We start from the raw sequence: 23,911 nt of genomic DNA, 5'->3' as shown, positions 1-23,911 counted from the left end.
GTTTTGTCTCAGCATTATCATCAATGTCAAGCTAAAACTTTTCGATTACTCATTTCTGTTATTTTCTTATTTCTAACTGATTTTTGATTTGAAAGGATTCACAACGTTTTTTCTGTAGCAGTTTTTTGCATTTTTTGAAAGTTACATTGCGTTTCATTTTTTTTCACATTTCTTCGTTTAGATTTCATTTTTGTTTTATTTGAACACCAATTAAACAAAGAAGAACCACAGGCACTTTTAATTTGCCTTTTTTTAATAATTCACCGACTACAAAACGGAAAAATTGCACATTTTAAGGTTTTTAGAACTTTAAAATTATGCCTTAATGGAAAAATTTTTGTCGTGTTTTGTTGATTACGTTCAAATTTTTTCAAGTAGTTGCTTTTATTCGCAAAATTAATGTCATTATTGCAAGATGTTGCAGGAAAACCATTCAATGTCAAATTGAGAATTTTTTCAGCCATTTAATATCTGTTCCGATTGCTGTTATATATCAGATGAACTTCGCCAGTATCATAAAAGGTATTTTAAATAATGTTGGTGCTGATTATATTTTGTTATGAACTAATAGCCTATAACTTGAACTTGACTTTTCAAAATAGAAGTTTGTCTGGTAAGGTCATATCTCAGAGATGTATACTTATCTGGCAGTTTTATATCTTGCAACTTTGTTTCTGCTATTTTTATGTTATGTAATTCGATTAGTAAATGCTAGATCAAATTTCGCTCCTCTATTTTCTGGTAAAAAATTATTTCCGATTTAAAATTTTGTGCCTATTCTCCCAACAGTTGTTCCAGCACCCTTTTTCAAAAATATTTTGGTTCCCTTTTACTTTTGACTTTTGTCTAAGCCTTATCATCAATGTCAAGCTAAAATTTTTCGATTACTCATTTCTGTTATCTTGTTATTTCTGACTCATTTGAGGTTTTTAATTCATGCCAAATGTTTTTAATGCGACGAGAGGACTGCTGCAAAATTATTTTATCCCAAAATCAACAAATCGATTTTCTGAAAGTTCAATTCTGTGTAAGTTTATATATTAATAAATAGCTCTTCTTGGATAATTAATAATTCGAACCAGGAAGAAGGAATCAGAATAATACTCTTTACATAATTATTTCCAAAATTACGGCGCTTTCTATACGATTTAAAAGTGCTAAGAAATTGATTCTAATGTGAGTGAGTTCAATAATTATCATTTATCATTTTTGCATTCATCGTTACAATTAATTGTGTAACATAAATCATGAATCGCATTAATTGTGTTAAATGTTCTAAAATCAAGTTTAATGCAATTTAATTTTTCAGCACAGCCTGTCAACACCACCGAGTTCATAATGCAGATAGTTATGATATCTCAAATAATTGACTATAAATCTTTTCGTCACTTTGGTTATCTTTCAAAATCAACTCTCTAAAAACTAGCCCCTGTTTTTAATTTGTGGCAAATTAAAATGCTTTTCTTTTACACAACTTTTGCGTATAAGAGCTTACCATTTGGTATACGTTAGCAAAATTTAAATTAGACAAATCGAAGCGAAGTCAATCCAGAATTTATATATCTTGCAACTGGGGCGATCGAACTCAGACAGGGAAAACTGGAGCCATTTTTTATGTAAGGGGATGTTATCCAACAGTTGTTATTCCATTCTTTTATGCCAGGCTTTATAACTTTTTGAGTGTTTGGAAAACCTTAATTTTTTCAGTTCACCGATTAGTTATATTACGCATTTTATTGCCCCACATGTAGAGTTATATCGGTTGGGAAAAAATCAGTAAAAGTCAGTTAGCGTAAAGTTTTTTAAGCATTGCTGAAAATTTTCAGCTTTTATGCATTCGTGATTTTCTTCAATTTTATGAGAGCCATGGCCCTTAGCGCCTTTTGAAGCTCCCTTTCGAGCCGCCCTTGGGGCTATTTTTCGTCTGACTTCCAGCCCCATTTTGGTTCAACAATTTATGAATTCCTTCAGGGTTTGAAGTCTAGCATTCGAGGGGGGAGGGGGAGGGGGTTAAAACCAGATGCGCGTCCTGCTGCTTTGCAAAACGTCATCAAAGCTGATGGAGTAAATTTTTGAAGGAGATTTAATTTGTCACCCAATCTGCCTCGGGTAAAGGCAGAGGAAATCTAATCTAACTTGAAATGTAAGGGTGGAACCCTACATCTTACAATCGATATACTCTGGGCAATCTGAAAATTGGTAGCAATATCAGACGAAATCTCCTGAGGCTACGATTAAATTATGTTCAAGATATTTTTAGTTTTTCCTTCATTTTTCCAAAGGCTTGATTGGAAAAAACCGATAAATTGTCCTTCTTTTACGGTTTTTGTGCGAGATTATCGGTTTATACCACTTAGAATACAAATCTATCAGTTACATCTTCTATTGATTTTATCTATGAGGGATGAATGTAACCTTAATTCAGATTATTGTTCACAATTTTATCAGCTCAAGTGAATAATTGAGCTCCTTTAATTGAGAGCTACTTTTGATGGCCGTACATTCTAATCTATCCACTTATCAAATTACTGTAAATTATTTATAAATTTGGAGATAACCTTCGCGCTTATAGTTTTAGACAATTTGAGTTCGAGACGCTGAGCAGCATAATTCTTACTGACGTTCTGACCGCAAATTAGCAGAATTTTAGTATTTTTTATTAAGATTAGTTGCTTTAAGAGTTTTTCCAATCTGAATTAGACAAAAAAACGGATAAAACTGATTTAATTCTTTTCCTCGTTCAGAAGAAAGCAGAATCGGCGGCATGAGGTATTTTTTGAATTCAAAAATTGAAAGTTGATTTTTCTGCGAAGGGGGCATGAGTCAGGTTTGATGCTCTGCGGAAGGTAAGGTACAGTAAATATTTTTAGCTATAGATCAGAATTTTACTTCCTGAAACGGAGATCTCATTAATCATCACCGACCCCTCATTCATCTCATTCAGAAACTTTGAAATACAAACGAAAAATTTAACTCAGTGGTTGAGTGTTAAAAATTGAAAGGCTTTCCAAAATGACAAAAATTTCGTTTCAGTTTAACTTTAAGAAATCAACTTCAGAAGCACTGTTAAGCAAATTGTAACTTAAATCTAACAAAATTCTAGCAGTTCTCAGAATAGAAAGTATAGTGGGAACAAGCAGGCTCGGTAATTTGCGTTCGCACATTAAGTTCCGACCCCGCTCATCTCGATTTTTCACTTTATTGTCTACCAAATGAGGAAGAGATAAAAAAAATTAACCTATCAACATATCGTTCAACAAACTACTGAAAGAATATAACAATCTACTCTAGAGGATCTATGAGACCTGTGACTACCATGATATGACTACCAGAAAAGACGGCAATAAAAATCAAATAGTTGTAAATGTTAATTACGACCAAAACTCCTTGTCCATTTGTTGAAAACCACTAATGACCAAATCAAAAGGGCATCAGATAAACTTTAAACTAAGAAGATTAACCGGTACTTTTTGGAACAAAATATGGGACTTTTCCTCAATGCGACTTGGCAACAAGTCGACTAGAAATGAGCAAAAGCGGCAAAAGTCTATTAAAACGTTGCTTTTTAAAAAGTATTAAATTCGAACTGATTAGAATTATTACGCATCAAATGAAATCACTGAGAGAGTATTTTATAGCCAAATAGAGAGCGACTGACGTCTTTCATTACCCAGGATAAGTTATACGATTACAAAGAGAAGGACAAACACAGGCAAAATTTGCACGAAAAATTAAGCACGAAAACGATGTCCCCACAATCAATTAAATATCAAAGTGATCAATAAAAACAATAAAAATGTTCGTTTCCATTTTTGCAGGTTACAAAATTTGTAAGTCGAATGATGCCCATTATTGTGATACTGTGGAAACAAAACAAAAAGCTAAAAAAAGGGGCAAACTTGTAAAAATCACGAAAACTGGTTTTATGAAAACTGGTTGTTCCAAGAAGAAAGAGCATTTGAGGAAAAAAAACGTTATGAAGAGCAAATTGTATTTCAAAAGATAAATGATGTGAATTGTATATAGAGATGCTTAGCTACAAATTAAAAAAATAAAATCGGCAAAGAAATAAAATTGGCAGATCTCAAGAATCTGTTTCTTTTTTTTATTAAAAATAAACCTTTTCAAAATTCATAGCAAACAAAAACTTTCGACTAAAAGAGTAGACAATTTGTCTTGAAACTACTCGGAAAACTAATTGCGACTGTTATTAATGAGACTAAATCATAAGACTATAAAAAACATTAAATACAAGCTGAGCTAATCAGTATCAAAAACAACTTTACGAAACCACAGTTTGAAGCCATTAAATTTATAATAAATTAACAGCGAGAATATAACATCTTGATTTGCGTCTCCTTTGATCATCATACTATCTTTATGTAAAACGACTTTAACAAAATGACAACAATAAGAACAACAAAAAACTGAAAATTATCTAAACTCCACAAAACTCTTCTGAAAAAAATTGTCTAATCCCTGAAGACATCATTTAAAATGTTTAAACAACAGAAAACTTATTGTTTCATTCAACAAAACAGTAAAAGGAGCTCTAAATAATGAGGCTGATTTACGAAAATGATACAACATTGTAAAATACGAAAAAAAGCAAACCAGAACAAAAAGGGATAAGTTGAAGAATACTATTACTCTTTTTTAGAGACCTAATTCGAAAGTCAGAACAGCCATTCGTTATTTACCGATATCAGTTATTTAAATTCAATTGTTTATCTATAGTTGGCCATTGAGACCTTTAATTAATCAATATTCGGCATATGAAAAAATTAACAACAAATAAAGGTCAAAAATAAAAAACTCTACCAATTTCTGCAAGAATACGGTGTCGCAGCCCTTCAAACCATATGTTATAAAAACAAAAGTTATGTTCAGTTTCAAATGTTAAAAGTTTTTTCTGTTAGATTTTTAGATAATGTGACAATTCACAAAAAAAAAACAAAAACAATAGCAAAAATGGGCAATTATGCGCAAAAATCAGTAAATTTTGTATAAAAACTCGTAGCACCAAAAGCAAGAAAACCCTCTGTTAAAACAATCGGCCACAAAATTAGTTTTCTTTCAATAAAGAGGAAGGGTTGACGTGTACGTACTGAGAATAAGCAAAATGTTGACTAAAATAATATAAAAATTGACAATTTCAAAAAATCACAGAAAATTCCATAAAACAAATACATTCATCAACATATAAGACATTAGGTAACAACCGAATGAATAGAAAAGGTTTGCTTGCACCTCTTGAGGAAAAAATTTATTTCTTTGAGTGGTCAAATTTAAACATCAGAATGCCAAAAGAATAACAATTGAAGGCAAAAGACAAGATTTCAGTTAAATTTTACTAAAACACTTGCTCCTTTGGTTCTCTGAAAACAAACTGTATCTACATTGGGCCTAAAATTTACGTAAATTGCAGTTGTCATTAACGGAGCCAAGAATAAAAATATTGTCGGTAGTTAACATTAAAAGAACAAAAGCAAATTTTTTGAAAAAAGGCAGCATCAAAATAAAAACCAAAAAGTCTCTGATTTTAAGAGTCCATGATATTATCAAACCTCTCCCTGATTTTGTCGCGCGCCCTGAAAACCGACCAATTGTTCCAAGTGCTTGCGAATTAGACCAATTGTTGAGTGGAATTCTTCAAATATTGAAAAAAAAGATGCATTTTGTATAATTATCGAGTTAAATCTGCAAAAAACGGCAAAGTTTTATTTCCAGAAGACTTTCAAACGGCACCTGATTGCAACTAGTGCTCTTTTCGAGATCTTATTGAGAGTAGGCAGTCTGTGTTCAGGTTTCTAGGTCACTAAGTCTGGCAAACTTTAACAAAGTGAACCAAAAAAGCATATTTTTGTGCCATTTTAGATGAAAATTTTGAATTTTGAAAATTTTATCAAAAATTTTTAGGCAAAAAAAATTTCAATCGAACAATTCAGCAATGCTCTTCTATCTCTAATGGTAACAACAATACTCTGCTGTTAACAATTTTAACTTTTTTGAATTATATTAGCAAAATTGTGCCTATTTTAGCGAAAATTATTGAAAATGTGACCAAAAACAGTCGAATGTTCACAAAATTTTAAACCTCAATAACTCCCTGCAAAACAAGTAAATCAAAAAATCTCTTTAATTCCGTATTCTATGCTGGACGGGCTTCTTAATGATACAACTCAGAATTCTCTACGATGAATATATCGGTCGGCCAAAATTGACTGAACAAAAAAAAACCCAGTTGAGTGTATAGATCCTCCCTCCCCACTGAAGTGGGGTCGGAACAATTAGCGCTCGTACAATTTGATTAAAAACAACAGCCATTAAAATTTTCAACCCGGGAACTAACGGCAAGCCAATATAAGTACTGGGCAAATCTAATTACAATTCTAATATCATTACTTGTTCAGAGCTATGATCATGTAATTTTTACACCTGTCCGTCATGAGCATGACTTGGACAAGACTTGCAAGTCTGAATCCAAGTCTTAGCAAGACTAAAAAATGTCAAAAATAGCCAAAAAAAACGTCAAGAATCGCGGAAATAAAAAGCTTCCAAAGATAGATGAAAAAAGTCAAAAATAGCCAGGAAGATCGCCGAATTATAAAACGTCAAAAATAGCCAAAACAATAAAAATAAAATTTAGTCGCGAAAGAGTCAGAAATAGGTAGAAAAACTTCAAAATTATGCGGAAAAACACAAAAATAGCCAAAAACCGAAAAGAGGCGTCATAAATAGTCGAAAAGACTGTCAAAAAAAGCCAGCAAAACGTCAAAAATGGCAAAAAAAACCGTAAAAAATAACCGGGAAAACGTCAAAAATCGCCCAAATAACGTCACAAAACCCCGAATATTGTCAAAATAGCCAGCAAAAATTTTAAAAATAGCCATTAAATGTCAAAAATAGTGAGAAATACGTCAAAAAATAGCTGAAAAAGGCAGTCAGGTGTCAAATAACGCTACAAACGAAGCTGTCAGCTTGGTTTATCTTTCTAGAACTGAGGCAACGCTCTGCTAAACACTGATTCTGTTTTGGATGAGGGGGCCTGGGGGTATCAAGGTCACCCTCCACTATGCTTCCTTTTTAAACAATTTTGTCCCTCGAGTTTTTTTTGACATTTTGCAAAAACTGAAAAATCAAAAAATGTCGATTTTAGACTGAAATTTTGCTTGAAACAACCAATTCCAACTCCCTGGTTCCGATTTTGACCTCGCTTGGTCCCCTCGTATCAATTGGTGTCATTATTCAGGGTCCCCAAGAAAGTGACTAAAAACTATTGCAAAAATTGTGGCACCGTACAAAATTTTTCGAATGTCGATTTTTTCACCCGACTCTTTTTGAAAAGTTAATTTTGACTTTAGAATCAACTTACACAAGACTTGCCAGACTTGTAATACTTGTACTAGGACTTGCCACTACTGAAAAACGATGTAAGACTTGCATTTAGACTTGACTATTACTGATTTAGACTTAGAGTTCGGTACAGGACTTCAATTTGAAAAGATCATTCAATCAACAAATTTGCAGTAATCTAAATCAAATCTCAGCGGAAATGTTTGCCTAATCTCTATCTTCGCACCTCAGTCTTTTAAGGTTGCGGAGATAGAAAAAAATTTGATTCTTTTATTGATTATTAAAAAGGTGACCAAAAACAGTCGAATGTTCACAAAATTTTAAACCTCAATAACTCCCTGCAAAACAAGTAAATCAAAAAATCTTTTTAATTCCGTATTCTACGCTGGACGGGCTTCTTAATGATACCACTCACAATTCTCTACGATGAATATATCGGTCGGCCAAAATTGACTGAACAAAAAAAACCCAGTTGAGTGTATAGATCCTCCCTCCCCACTGAAGTGGGGTCGGAACAATTAGCGCTCGTACAATGTGATTAAAAACAACAGCCATTAAAATTTTCAACCCGGGAACTAACGGCAAGCCAATAGAAGTACTGGGCAAATCTAATTACAATTCTAATATCATTACTTGTTCAGAGCTATGATCATGTAACTTTTTACACCTGTCCGTCATGAGCATGACTTGGCCAAGACTTGCAAGTCCGAATCCAAGTCTTATCAAGACTAAAAAATGTCAAAAATAGCCAAAAAAACGTCAAGAATCGCGGAAATAAAAAGCTTCCAAAGATAGACGAAAAAAGTCAAAAATAGCCAGGAAGATCGCCGAATTATAAAACGTCAAAAATAGCCAAAACAATAAAAATAAAATTTAGTCGCGAAAGCGTCAGAAATAGGTAGAAAAACTTCAAAATTATGCGGAAAACACAAAAATAGCCAAAAACCGAAAAGAGGCGTCATAAATAGTCGAAAAGACTTTCAAAAAAAGCCAGCAAAACGTCAAAAATAGCAAAAAAAAAACCGTAAAAAATAACCGGGAAAACGTCAAAAATCGCCAAAATAACGTCACAAAACCCCGAATATTGTCAAAATAGCCAGTAAAAATTTTAAAAATAGCCATTAAATGTCAAAAATAGTGAGAAATACGTCAAAAAATAGCTGAAAAAGGCAGTCAGGTGTCAAATAACGCTACAAACGAAGCTGTCAGCTTGGTTTATCTTTCTAGAACTGAGGCAACGCTCTGCTAAACACTGATTCTGTTTTGGATGAGGGGGCCTAGGGGTATCAAGGGCACCCTCTACTATGCTTCCTTTTTAAACAATTTTGTCCCTCGAGTTTTTTTTTGAAATTTTGCAAAATTTGAAAAATCAAAAAATGTCGATTTTAGACTGAAATTTTGCTTGAAACAACCAATTCCAACTCCCTGGTTCCCATTTCGACCTCGCCCGGTCCCCTCGTATCAATTGGTGTCAGTTTTCAGGGTCCCCAAGAAAGTGACTAAAAACTGTTGCAAAAATTGTGGCACCGTACAAAATTTTTCGAATGTCGATTTTTTCACCCGACTCTTTTTGAAAAGTTTTTTTTGACTTTAGAGTCAACTTACACAAGACTTGCCAGACTCGTAATACTTGTATTAGGACTTGCCACTACTGAAAAACGATGTAAGACTTGCATTTAGACTTGCCTATCACTGATTTAGACTTAGAGTTCGGTACAGGACTTCAATTTGAAAAGATCATTCAATCAACAAATTTGCAGTAATCTAAATCAAATCTCAGCGGAAATGTTTGCCTAATCTCTATCTTCGCACCTCAGTCTTTTAAGGTTGCGGAGATAGATAAATATTTGATTCTTTTTTTGATTATTGAAAATGCGACCAAAAACAGTCGAATGTTCACAAAATTTTAAACCTCAATAACTCCCTGCAAAACAAGTAAATCAAAAAATCTTTTTAATTCCGTATTCTACGCTGGACGGGCTTCTTAATGATACCACTCACAATTCTCTACGATGAATATATCGGTCGGCCAAAATTGACTGAACAAAAAAAACCCAGTTGAGTGTATAGATCCTCCCTCCCCACTGAAGTGGGGTCGGAACAATTAGCGCTCGTACAATGTGATTAAAAACAACAGCCATTAAAATTTTCAACCCGGGAACTAACGGCAAGCCAATATAAGTACTGGGCAAATCTAATTACAATTCTAATATCATTACTTGTTCAGATCTATGATCATGTAATTTTTTACACCTGTCCGTCATGAGCATGACTTGGCCAAGACTTGCAAGTCTGAATCCAAGTCTTAGCAAGACTAAAAAATGTCAAAAATAGCCAAAAAAACGTCAAGAATCGCGGAAACAAAAAGCTTCCAAAGATAGACGAAAAAAGTCAAAAATAGCCAGGAAGATCGCCGAATTATAAAACGTCAAAAATAGCCAAAACAATAAAAATAAAATTTAGTCGCGAAAGCGTCAGAAATAGGTAGAAAAACTTCAAAATTATGCGGAAAAACACAAAAATAGCCAAAAACCGAAAAGAGGCGTCATAAATAGTCGAAAAGACTTTCAAAAAAAGCCAGCAAAACGTCAAAAATAGAAAAAAAACCGTAAAAAATAACCGGGAAAACGTCAAAAATCGCCAAAATAACGTCACAAAACCCCGAATATTGTCAAAATAGCCAGCAAAAATTTTAAAAATAGCCATTAAATGTCAAAAATAGTGAGAAATACGTCAAAAAATAGCTGAAAAAGGCAGTCAGGTGTCAAATAATGCTACAAACGAAGCTGTCAGCTTGGTTTATCTTTCTAGAACTGAGGCAACGCTCTGCTAAACACTGATTCTGTTTTGGATGAGGGAGCCTGGGGGTATCAAGGGCACCCTCCACTATGCTTCCTTTTTAAACAATTTTGTCCCTCGAGTTTTTTTGGACCTTTTGCAAAATTTGAAAAATCAAAAAATGTCGATTTTGCTTGAAACAAACAATTCCAATTCCCTGGTTCCCATTTCGACCTCGCCCGGTCCCCTTGTATCAATTGGTGTCAGTTTTCAGGGTCCCCAAGAAAGTGACTAAAAACTATTGCAAAAATTGTGGCACCGTACAAAATTTTTCGAATGTCGATTTTTTCACCCGACTCTTTTTGAAAAGTTAATTTTGACTTTAGAATCAACTTACACAAGACTTGCCAGACTTGTAATACTTGTATTAGGACTTGCCACTACTGAAAAACGATGTAAGACTTGCATTTAGACTTGCCTATTACTGATTTAGACTTAGAGTTCGGTACAGGACTTTAATTTGAAAAGATCATTCAATCAACAAATTTGCAGTAATCTAAATCAAATCTCAGCGGAAATGTTTGCCTAATCTCTATCTTCGCACCTCAGTCTTTTAAGGTTGCGGAGATAGATAAATATTTGATTCTTTTATGATAAAAAACATAAAAATATCTATTTAAATACGAATTTTTCGTTAATTGGAAGCCATTCTGTAACAACTCGAAATTTTTGAAGGATATTATAAAAAATCAGAATGATATGAAAATTTTGCGGAAGGGGTACTTTTTATTGTCTCCTCCTATAACATTTCAGAAAATTCAAAATGAGTTAATAGGAACTGAAACAACAAAATGTGCCGACAAAAACCCTTTCAATTAAAAATTTCATTTGTAAATAAAGAACTGAAAAAGTACTATCAATAGACTTGAGGATTGTAACGACAAAAATATTTAACAGACATCAAAAAATGTATGTAGCGCGCAGTTATTAGATGGTATTGACGACTGATTTTCTCAACTATACGGCAGACGGGACTTTTCTTTAATGGAACTAGGTATTAAGTCGTAAACATAAAGAATTAATGAGGCAGAAATCAATAATCAGTCCTTATTTTTAAAAACGTTTCATAACTTCAAACGTCTTAAAAGCCCATAGCCTTCACGAAAACAATTCTTGATAAACTTATTAAAAGGTCATTACAAAAAGATCTTTGCTCAGATTAGGTCATAGAAACGTACTAAAGTTGTAGAAACACTAACAAATTTCGAAGACAAAAATTTTTAAAGCCATTGAAATAATTAGCTTTCATTTTGAATGTTGTTTCTCTTATTTCAATTTTTATTTTTAGTAAATTAAAATTATACTGAACGGTTAAATAATTTCAAATTATACTTGTTTGAAAATCATTGGGATCTGTTATTACGCGAATATGCTAAAAAAACAGAAAAAGAAACAAATATTGACCACTCTCAAAACTTTTACGAAAACGCATATAAGCAACCAAACAATACATGAGTTTTGATATAATATTAATTGAAAATGAATAATATCAAAAATTTTTCACTATAAAATGACTGCATCGAGAAATATCATTGATTCAATTCTCAATTCGAAGCTTTTACGACTACAAGAAAACTTAAAAAATATTAGAAAACAGTAAAGTAAAAAAAATCTGAAAAAAGTATCGGAGCCATTAAACGGTAAACTTTTCAGTTGAAATTTTCTTTTTTTTATTATTTTTAAACAGAAGGGTGATGCTTTTTTGTTTTTAAAAATATGGCTTCAAAAAACTAACAGATATGAACAATTATATAAAACCACGAAATTTTTGAAAAAACACTTTATATCAAAGCCATTTATTTCAGTAGATTTCAACGGAAGTCAAAATATATACGCTAAATTATGCCCCGAAGGGAAGACTTTGTTTTTTGTCAATCATAAATTATCAGTAACACATCACAATAAGTCTTATGACAATGAATACAACAACAAATACAGGCAAAAACCAAAAGATCAATAGAAATAGAAAAGTGCTAGAAGAAAGTTTCGAAGCCATTTAAAGCATACACTTTTCTCCAAAAACCCATCTCTGTGATCCACTGAACAACTGTTTTGAGCGAATGGGAACCATCAGTAGTGCGATAATATTTTAAGAATTCAAAAAGAACCAAAGTAATGAAAAAATATCCAAAAAGTAAAAAATGTATGAAAACTCATGGCATCGACGTTATAAAACCAAAAGCTAGAAGTCGAAATCTCTATCCAAACAATTTTCGGCTGCACTAGAAAAGAAGGAGGTCCTGTGATTTTTGAAAATGACTTACAGTTCAAAAAAATAAGTTGGGGTCTTTTAATTTTCCAAAAAAATTGGAAAATTTATTTTTAATGTCTTAACAGCCATTATTTGTCTACTCAAAGCACTAGATAGAATCACTTAACGCTCATTAGCCAGCCTAGTTCACTTTTAGTCAAGGATTTTATGCCACAGGACTATAAAATTTTAGTTACAACTTCAAAACGAAAATCAAAAATTCATTAAAAATTACGAAAACTCAGAGTAGAAGCCAAAAGAAAAAAAGAACGATTACTAGAAAACGGATTTTTGTACATTGGGCTTCATTTGACTGTGAGGTTTGTAATTTAAGGAATCTCGCTATGAAAAGTGGCTAGTCTATAAGTGACTTTAAAAAAAACCGAAACAGCAAAAATTTTTCTAAAAAAACAGCTCTCAAATCTAATTCGAGTTTTTTTTTATAGAAAACTTACCCATGAGAACAAAACTAGCATTTTTGTTGCCTTTCGTATATTAGGAGTGCATAACTGTTTCATTTAGTATCATGAAATGTTATCTTGAATGAATAGTTGTACAGAAAAAAATCTTATTTTGAACGAAAATATGACAAAAGTGAACAAAATCACGCTAAATGTCCTGTGTTCACACAAAACTTTAAAACTCGATAACTCCTCGAAAAAGCGAATTTCAACAAAATCTTTTTAATTTCGAATTCTACGCTGGACGAGCATTTTAATGATACCGCTCACATTTCTGAGTAGTACATTACATCTTTCTCTTCACAAACAGAAATATAACACTTTAGCGGTGACTTGCAGAGCAGTATAAACTATGCGTGAGTCTGTTATAAGCGACAACTCTCACCAAAAGGATTTCTCTCAGCATGTTTCCTCTAACGTTGCGACGCTTTAAATTGTGCTCAACTGTGATACTGTAATCTTTAGTTTCTTTTTTGAAAAAGCAATTGCTTTCTTTTTTCTTGGAATTTATTCTCCGGTAACATTGAAACAGCTTTTTTTCATGGTAATTTGTTTTTTGTCTGCCGTCATTTTTTCCCTGTTATCATTACCATTTTAAATCTGAATAGCTTTTTAAATCTGATTGCGTACATGAGAATACATAATTTGATGATTATTATAGCACCAATCTAGGGATCAATTGGAACCCTTTCAATTTCAATCACTGACTCCTATGACGGTTTTTATTGAATAAAAGCCGTTACTCTTGGACCAGGATGAAAAATGTAATAGGTGTTTTTTTTCAACAAAAAGTTTCGCAATAAAATTTTTGGTCTTATGCAATTCGTCGCCAACTCTATCAGTTCACTTGTGTGTTGAAGCCGCTGATATTGAGCAGAAACTGAAAAAAGTGCATAAAGAGAAAAGACTTTTGAATTTAAATTGAATTCAAAATGACAAAAATTGGCAGAAATGCGATTAATCATCTTTACTGCTAAAAGTTGGAGCCTGAAAACAGTTCGCGATTATTTTCATGTGAGATTTTTTATCTGTTTTGACAGAGGAGCGGAAGTTTTGACAGACGAGAACTCTATATAAAGCAGATTTGCGCCCCTTCTTAAAAATTATTATCGAAGTCACTGAGACCATTTTTGTTCCGCCAGTCATAAAATTAAAGTTTCATAATTATTTACTATCAAAGCAATGACGTTTTGGCCTTTAATTTGACATTTTTAACATATTTAAGCAACACGTGAAGAAATTAGAATAAGATGTTATGAAAAGTGAAAAAAAAGTGGAATTTAACATTCTTTCCACAATATCCGAACTCTTAATTAATGTTGGGCAAGTGGCACTATCGATACTTAAATAAAAAAACAGAAAAATAATATTTTTTGGCTAAAATTGATGCGCAGATTTTGTTGTAGGGATCAAGATGTATTTGATAACCTGTACTCCCTACGAAATTAAATATTTTAATCTAAGTTGTTAAGTTAACTGAGCTAACATTGGCGTTTGATCGGGAGTCCAACAAAATAAGTTTCTGAAAAATTGATTTTAACTAGTTACGATATTAACTAGTTATCTCTATACAACAAGGATGCTCGTTAATGTGCGTTCGCACATGATGGTCGGACCCGAGCTCATCTACACTTTTGACTTAATTGTCAACCAAATGAAGAGATAACAAAAAGAGATGTTTGAGTTTAAAAAAAAATCGCTTAACAAACTACCTTCTTATTGATTTACATAATGCCATGCATCATTACAGCGCTGATAAAATCTGTCATTGAAAAAACTACGAGAAAAAAACAAACAACAAAATAAGCAAAAACAAAAATTTCACGGCGAAAACTAAATATCTAAATTTGAACGCACCTAGTAACAATGCCAAAATTCAATCGGAAAAAACTTTAACTACGCCAATTTTCTTTGTCCGTACTATACAGCAAACACATGCTATACAACAAACTTTCCTTAATGAGACTAGGTAACAAAGTCGACAAAGGGAAATAATGAGGAGAAATTCAAAAATCAATCAACATTTTTTAAACAAAATAATTTCTAGTCTTGAAAATCCTTGGCTTTTAACAAAAAAAATTGTAATAATTTTACTAAACACTCATTACGAAACCAATACGACCTGTCGTTGGTGAGACTAAGCCATGGGAAGGGACTACAAAAGCAGAAAAACTCAATAAATTAAACGATTTGCGAAAACACAAATTATTGAAGCCACTAAAACCATGGGCTATTATCTGAATACTATGTGTTCTTCCCTCTATTTTCATTCAAACTAATTCAGCTAAAATTATACTTGAAGATTAAATAAGTTCTTTTGGGCCACATTTGAAAATCATTGGGATCTGTTATTACGCGAATGTTCTAAAAGAAGAGAAAAATAAACACAAGTACACCACTAAAACTCACCACTTAACGCATATTGTCCACAGACAAAACATCCGTTACGACATGATATCACCTGATATTTCAATTTTTCAAAAACAAGAAATTGAATGGGACCTCTCGATGATCAGAATAAGTTACAAGCTGACGAAAAGAACAACAGAAATTGAAAAAAATCATTGAAATTTTGTTATATCACAAACTTTAAGACTATTCGCTATAAATTGGATGACTCGGGCAACCTCAATCCTTGAATGCTCAAATACAAACTTTTGAGACAGGCCAGCTTTTTACGCTCACCTAAAGATTAAAAAAATGGCAAAAACCGCAAATTCAAAAAAAAATTAGCGAGAAAAGTGTCGAAGCCATTCAAAAATAACTTTTCGGTAAAGACTTTTCTATTATCATTTAAGTTTTTAATCAATTGATTCCTTTTATCACTCTGAATTCAAACAATTAAAAAATATGAATAAATATATTACAACCACGAAATTTCTGAGAGAATGCGTAGTGTCAACGCCATTAATTATAATTGCTATCAACGTAAGGCAATAAAAGCGCTCGATGGGAGCATAAAAGTTGCGCTTCGATGGGATGACAAGAATGTTTGTCATTGAGAAGTCATTAATACTTTTAGACATTACAATAAGTAATTGACTATGAAAACAACAACAAATACAGGCATAAACAAAAATTAAGAAGAAAAGTGCGAGAAGAAAATGTTTTAGCCATTTAAGAGAAGTGTCGAAGCCATTTTAAGCAGAAACTTTTATCTGAAAAATTTTTTTATGCTTCCTGGAGCGTCTTCTCAAAACCAATGGGAGCTATGAATATTAGGATAATGTGATAAGATTTCAAAAGGAACCAAAAATACAAAATTATCCAAAAATTTTAAAGTCTTTTTGAAATCTTGTGGCATCGAATTCATAAAATCAAATGCTAGAAAAAAACGTTAACCATAACCAAAATAAATGGGGTTGCAGTAGAAAGAGAGGATTGATTTCTCTTCATTACTGAGAATTTCTTACAGTTCACGAAAATAAGTTTAAAATTGGTTATTGTTCAAAAATCTTTTTCGAAAATTTATTTTTGAAGTCTTAACAGACATTAAGTTCAACAGCTTCCAATAGAAGTCAATGAATAAGCTCAGTAATGAATCAATAGAAGGACAAAGAGGTTTGTCATCCATGGTTTATCAATAAGATATCACAATGAGTCTTATGACTGTCAGAACAAAAACAAATACAGAAACCAAATTTTTATTTGAAAACTGCGAGAAGGAAGTGTCGCAGCCATTTAATCCATAACATATTATGTGAAATTTTTATCTATGCTCCATTGAACGTCTTCTCAAAACCAATGGGAGCTATCAGCATTAGGAAAATGTGATAAGATTTCAGCAGGAAACAAAAATCCAATTAAATTCAAAAATTTAAAAGTTTTTTTTGAAATCTTGTGGCATCGAAGTCATAAAACCAAGAATTAGAAAAACAAGCGGTCACCAAAATAACTTTATTTGCAGAAGAAAGAAGGGAAGGGGTTCTGTTCATTAATGAGAATTTGCTGCAGTTCACGAAAATAATTTTAAAATTGGTTAATATTCAAAAAAAATTTTCGAAAAATTATTTTTAAAGTCTTAACAGACATTAAGTTTAACATTTTTTAACAACAGAACTCAATGAAGACGCTCAGTCATGACTCAATAGAAGAACAAAGGGGTTTGTCATTCATGGGTAGTCAATCAGATATCACAATAGGTCTTATGATTGTGAAAACAACAACAAATACAGGCAAAAATCAAAAAATCAGTAGAAAAATGAAAGAAGAAAGTGTCGAAGTCTTTAAAACATAATCTATTATTTTAAAATTTTATCTGTACTTCATTGAACATTTTCGTTAAATCACTGGGACCAAAAATACAAAAATATCCAAAAGTTTAAAAGTTTTTTGAAACCTTGTGGCATCGAAGTCATGATACCAAGAGTTAGAAGAAAAAACGGTAACCGTAACCAGAATAAATTTGGTTGCGGTAGAAAGAAAGGAAGTGGTTCTTTTGATTACTGAGAGCTTCTAACTGTTCACAAAAATAAGTTTAAGATTGGTTAATTGTCAATAATTTTTTTCGAATTTTTTTAAATGTCTTAACAGACATTAAGTTCAACAGCTTCCAATAGAAAACAATAAACACGCTCAATCAAAAATCAATAGAAGCACAAAGAGGTTTGTCATGCATGGGTAGTCAATAAGATATCACAATAAGTCTTATGACTATCAGAACAAAAACAAATACAGAGACCAAAAATTCATTTGAAAAGTGCGAGAACAAAGTGTCGAAGCCATTTAAACCATAAACTTTTATCTGAAAATGTTATTTATGCTCCTTTGAACGTTTTCTCAAAACGAATTGGAGCTATCGATATTAGGAAAATGTGATAAGATTTCAACAGGAACCAAAAATACAAATATATCCAAAAAATTAAAAAAATTTTTAAAAATCTTATGGCATTGAAGTCATAAAACCAAATGTTCGAAAAAAAAGCGGTGACCAGAATAATTTTGTAACCTTTTATTTGAAAATTGTATATATGCTCCATTGAACGTTTTCGTCAAACCACTGGGAGCTATCAATTTGAAGATAATCTGATAATATTTCAAAGGGAACCAAAAATGTAGAGAAATCCAAAAATAAAAAAAACTTTTAAACCAAAACTTAGAAAATAAACCGAAGTCATAAACCAAAACTTAGAAAAAAAGTGACCAGAATAGATTATGTTGCAGTAGAAAGAAAAAAAGGGGTTTTGGTCATTACTGAGAACTTCTTACAGTTCACGAAAATAGATTTAAAATTGGTTAATGCTCAAGATTTTTTTCGAAAAATAATTTTTAAAGTATGAACAGACTATAAGTTCAATAGTTTTTAACAGAAGTCAATAAATACGCTCAGTCATGACTCAATAGAAAGACAAAGATGTTTGTCATGAATGGGTAATCAATAAGGTATCACAATAAGCCTCTGAAAACAACAACATTTACAGGCAAAAATAAAAAAAATCATTAAAAAAGTGCGAGAAGATCGTGTCGAAGCCATTTAAATCATAAGCTTATCTCTAAAAACTTTATCTATGATCCATATCAATTTTTTCCTTAAACCAATGGGTGCTGTCGATATTAGGATAATGTGATAAGAATTCAAAAGGAACCAAAAATCCAATTATATTATAAAATTTAAAAGTTTTTTTGAAATCTTGTGGCATCGAAGTCATAAAACCAAATGTTAGAAAAAAGGGGTCACCAGAATAACTTTTTTTGCAAAAAAAAGAAGGGAAGGGGTTCTGTTCATTAATGAGAATTTGCTACAGTTCACGAAAATAAGTTTAAAATTGGTTAACATTCAAAAAAATTTTTTTTTAAGTCTTAACAGACATTAAGTTTAACATTTTTTAACAACAGAACTCAACGAAGACGCTCAGTCATGACTCAATTGAAGAAGAAAGAGCTTTGTCATTCATGGGTAATCAATCAGATATCACAATAAGTCTTATGACTGTGAAAACAACAACAAATACAGGCAAAAACCAAAAAATCAGTAGTCTGTGCTTCATTGAACATTTTCTTTAAACCACTGGGAGCTATCAATATTAGGATAATGTGATAAGATATCAACAGGAACCAAAAATACAAGAATATCCAAAAATTTAAGAGTTTTTTGAAACCTTGTGGCATCGAAGTCATAAAACCAAGAGTTAGAAGAAAAAACGGTAACCGTAACCAGAATAAATTTGGTTGCAGTAGAATAAAGGAAGTGGTTCTCTTCATTACTGAAATCTTTTAACAGTTCACGAAAACAAGTATAAAATTGGTTAATGTTCAAAATTTTTTTTTGAAATTTTTTTTAATGTCTTAACAGACATGAAGTTCAGCAGCTTCCAATAGAAAACTATAAACAAGCTCAATCGTGAATCAATAGAAGGACAAAGAGGTTTGTCATGCATCGGTAATCAATAAGATATCACAATAAGTCTTATGACTATCAGAACAAAATCAAAACAAATGAGACCAAAAATTCATTTCAAAAGTGCGAGAACAAAGTGTCGAAGCCATTTAAATCATAACCTTTTATCTGAAAATGTTATTTATGCTCCATTGAACGTTTTCTCAAAACGAATGGGAGCTACCAATATTAGAAATTATGATAAGATTTCAACAGGAACCACAAACACAAATATATTCACAAAATTAAACGTTTTTTTTAAAATCTTGTGGCATCGAAGTCATATAACCAAGAGTTAGAAAAAAAAGCGGTAACCAGAATAATTTTGTAACCTTTTATTTGAAAACTATATCTATGCTCCATAGAACGTTTTCTTCAAACCACTGGGAGCTATCCGTTTGAAGATAATATGCAAATATTTCAAAGGGAACCAAAAATGTAGGAACCAAAAATACAAATATATCCAAAAAATTAAAAATTTTTTAAAAATCTTATGGCATCGAAGTCATAAAACCAAGAGTTCGAAAAAAAAGCGGTGACCAGAATAATTTTGTAACCTTTTATTTGAAAATTGTATATATGCTCCATTGACCGTTTTCGTCAGACCACTGGGAGCTACCAATTTGATGATAACGTGATAATATTTCAAAGGGAACCAAAAATGTAGAGAAATTCAAAAATAAAAAAAACTTTTAAACCAAAACTTAGAAAATAAACCGAAGTCATAAACCAAAACTTAGAAAAAAAGTGACCAGAATAGATTAGGTTGCAGTAGAAAGAAAAAAAAGGGGTTTTGGTCATTACTGAGAACTTCTTACAGTTCACGAAAATAGATTTAAAATTGGTTAATGCTCAAGATTTTTTTCGAAAAATAATTTTTAAAGTATGAACAGACTATAAGTTCAATAGTTTTTAACAGAAGTCCTTAAATACGCTCAGTCATGACTCAATAGAAAGACAAAGATGTTTGTCATGCATGGGTAATCAATAAGATATCACAATAAGCCTCTGAAAACAACAACATTTACAGGCAAAAATAAAAAAAATCCTTAAAAAAGTGCGAGAAGATCGTGTCGAAGCCATTTAAATCATAAGCTTATCTCTAAAAACTTTATCTATGATCCATTGAATTTCTTCCTTAAACCAATGGGAGCTGTCGATATTAGGATAATGTGATAAGAATTCAAAAGGAACCAAAAGTCCAATTATTTTGTAAAATTCAAAAGTTTTTTTGAAATCTTGTGGCATCGAAGTCATAAAACCAAAAGTTAGAAAAAAGGGGTCACCAGAATAACTTTTGTTGCAAAAAAAGAAGGGAAGGGGTTCTGTTCATTAATGAGAATTTGCTACAGTTCACGAAAATAAGTTTAAAGTTGGTTAATATTCAAAAAAATTATTTTTTAAGTCTTAACAGACATTAAGTTTAACAGCTTCCAATAGAAATCTATAAACAAGCTCAATCGTGAATCAATAGAAGGACAAAGAGGTTTGTCATGCATCGGTAATCAATAAGACATCACAATAAGTCTTATGACTATCAGAACAATATCAAAACAAATGAGACCAAAAATTCATTTGAAAAGTGCGAGAACAAAGTGTCGAAGCCATTTAAACCATAACCTTTTATCTGAAAATGTTATTTATGCTCCATTGAACGTTTTCTCAAAACCAATGGGAGCTAACAATTTTAGAAATTATGATAAGATTTCAACAGGAACCAAAAACACAAATATATTCACAAAATTAAACGTTTTTTTAAAAATCTTGTGACATCGAAGTCATATAAACAAGAGTTAGAAAAAAAGCGGTAACCAGAATAATTTTGTAACCTTTTATTTGAAAACTATATCTATGCTCCATAGAACGTTTTCTTCAAACCACTGGGAGCTATCAGTTAGAAGATAATGTGCTAATATTTCAAAGGGAACCAAAAATGTAGAGAAATCCAAAAATAAAAAAAAATCTTAAATCAAAACTTAGAAAATAGACCGAAGTCATAAACAAAAACTTAGAAAAAAGGTGACCAGAATAGATTAGGTTGCAGTAGAAAGAAAAAAAGGGGTTTTGGTCATTTATGAGAACTTACAGTTCACGAAAACAGGTTTAAAATTAGTTAATGCTCAAAATTTTTTTCGGAAAATAATTTTTAAAGCATAAACAGACTATAAGTTCAATAGCTTTTAACAGAAGTCAATAAATACGCTCAGTCAAGACACAATAGAGAGACACAGATGTTTGTCATGCATGGGTAATCAATAAGATATCACAATAAGCCTGTGAAAACAACAACAAATACAGGCAAAAATCAAAAAATCAGTAAAAAAATGCAAGAAGAAAGTGTCGAAGTCTTTAAACCATAATCAATTATTTGAAAATTTTATCTGTGCTTCATTGAACATTTTCGTTAAACCACTGGGACCAAAAATACAAAAATATCCAAAAGTTTAAAAGTTTTTTGAAACCTTGTGGCATCGAAGTCATAATACCAAGAGTTAGAAGAAAAAACGGTAACCGTAACCAGAATAAATTTGGTTGCAGTAGAAAGAAAGGAAGTGGTTCTCTTGATTACTGAGAGCTTCTAAGAGTTCACAAAAAAAAGTTTAAGAATCGTTAATGTTCAATAATTTTTTTTCGAATTTTTTTAAATGTCTTAACAGACATTAAGTTCAACAGCTTCCAATAGAAAACAATAAGCACGCTCAATCAGGAATCAAAAGAAGGACAAAGGGGTTTGTCATGCATGGGTAATCAATAAGATATCACAATAAGTCTTATGACTATCAGAACAAAAACAAATACAGAGACCAAAAATTCATTTGAAAAGTGCGAGAACAAAGTGTCGAAGCCATTTAAACCATAAACTTTTATCTGAAAATGTTATTTACGCTCCATTGAACGTTTTCTCAAAACGAATTGGAGCTATCGATATTAGGAAAATGTGATAAGAGTTCAACAGGAACCAAAAATACAAATATATCCAAAAAACTTAAAAATTTTTTAAAAATCTTATGGCATCGAAGTCATAAAACCAAGAGTTCGAAAAAAAGCGGTGACCAGAATAATTTTGTAACCTTTTATTTGAAAATTGTATATATGCTTCATTGAACGTTTTCGTCAAACCACTGGGAGCTATCAATTTGAAGATAATGTGATAATATTTCAAAGGGAACCAAAAATGTAGAGAAATCCAAAAATAAAGAAAAACTTTTAAACCAAAATTTAGAAAATAAACCAAAGTCATAAACCAAAACTTAGAAAAAAAGTGACCAGAATAGATTAGGTTGCAGTAGAAAGAAAAAAAAAGGGGTTTTGGTCATTACTGAGAACTTCTTACAGTTCACGAAAATAGATTTAAAATTGGTTAATGCTCAAGATTTTTTTCGAAACATAATTTTTAAAGTATGAACAGACTATAAGTTCAATAGTTTTTAACAGAAGTCAATAAATACGCTCAGTCATGACTCAATAGAAAGACAAAGATGTTTGTCATGCATGGGTAATCAATAAGATATCACAATAAGCCTCTGAAAACAACAACATTTACATGCAAAAATAAAAAAAAAACATTAAAAAAGTGCGAGAGGATCGTGTCGAAGCCATTTAAATCATAAGCTTATCTCTAAAAACTTTATCGATGATCCATTGAATTTCTTCCTTACACCTATGGGAGCTTTCGATATTAGGATAATGTGATAAGAAATCAAAAGGAACCAAAAATCCAATTATATTATAAAAATTAAAAAATTTTTGAAATCTTGTGGCATCGAAGTCATAAAACCAAATGTTAGAAAAAAGGGGTCACCAGAATGACTTTATTTGCAAAAAAGAAGGGAAGGGGTTCTGTTCATTAATGAGAATTTGCTACAGTTCACGAAAATAAGTTTAAAATTGGTTAATATTCATAAAAATTATTTTTAAAGTCTTAACAGACATTAAGTTTAACATTTTTTATCAACAGAACTCAACGAAGTCGCTCAGTCATGACTCAATTTAAGAACGAAGAGCTTTGTCATTCATGGGTAATCAATCAGATATCACAATAAGTCTTATGACTGTGAAAACAACAACAAATGCAGGCAAAAACCAAAAAATCAGTAGTCTGTGTTTCATTGAACATTTTCTTTAAACCACTGGGAGCTATCAATATTAGGATAATGTGATAAGATATCAACAGGAACCAAAAATACAAAAATATCTAAAAACTTAAAAGTTTTTTTGAAACCTTGTGGCATCGAAGTCATAAAACCAAAAGTTAGAAGAAAAAACGGTAACCGTAACCAGAATAAATTTGGTTGCAGTAGAAAGAAAGGAAGTGGTTCTCTTCATTACTGAGATCTTTTAACAGTTCACGAAAATAAGTTTAAAATTAGCTAATGTTCAAAATTTTTTTTGAAATTTTTTTTAATGTCTTAACAGACATTAAGTTCAACAGCTTCCAATAGAAATCTATAAACAAGCTCAATCGTGAATCAATAGAAGGACAAAGAGGTTTGTCATGCATCGGTAATCAATAAGATATCACAATAAGTCTTATGACTATCAGAACAAAATCAAAACAAATGAGACCAAAAATTCATTTGAAAAGTGCGAGAACAAAGTGTCGAAGCCATTTAAACAATAACCTTTTAT

At 31.6% G+C, this 23,911-nt stretch overlaps 1 protein-coding gene across 8 annotated transcripts in view; it reads left to right on the top strand.

The window, feature by feature from the left end:
• Positions 1-23,911, top strand: part of LOC142342191 (gamma-aminobutyric acid receptor subunit alpha-6-like) — a 138,348-nt gene that overhangs the window by 88,325 nt on the left and 26,112 nt on the right. Inside the window, exon 1 of one of the 8 annotated variants that reach the window (XM_075393430.1) lies at positions 1,491-1,616. The exons of the other annotated variants lie outside the window; for them this stretch is intronic. The gene's annotated coding sequence lies outside the window, so the exon portion shown is untranslated. Of the gene's footprint in view, positions 1-1,490; positions 1,617-23,911 lie in introns of those variants that run through there. 8 annotated transcript variants of the gene reach the window in all.

Source organism: Convolutriloba macropyga, chromosome 7 (assembly GCF_964194025.1).
Source record: "Convolutriloba macropyga chromosome 7, txConMacr16.3, whole genome shotgun sequence".
NCBI classification, from domain to species: Eukaryota; Metazoa; Xenacoelomorpha; order Acoela; family Convolutidae; genus Convolutriloba; species Convolutriloba macropyga.
The sequence above is the reverse complement of the archived record's forward strand: the minus strand, read 5'-3'. Positions and strand labels throughout refer to the sequence as shown.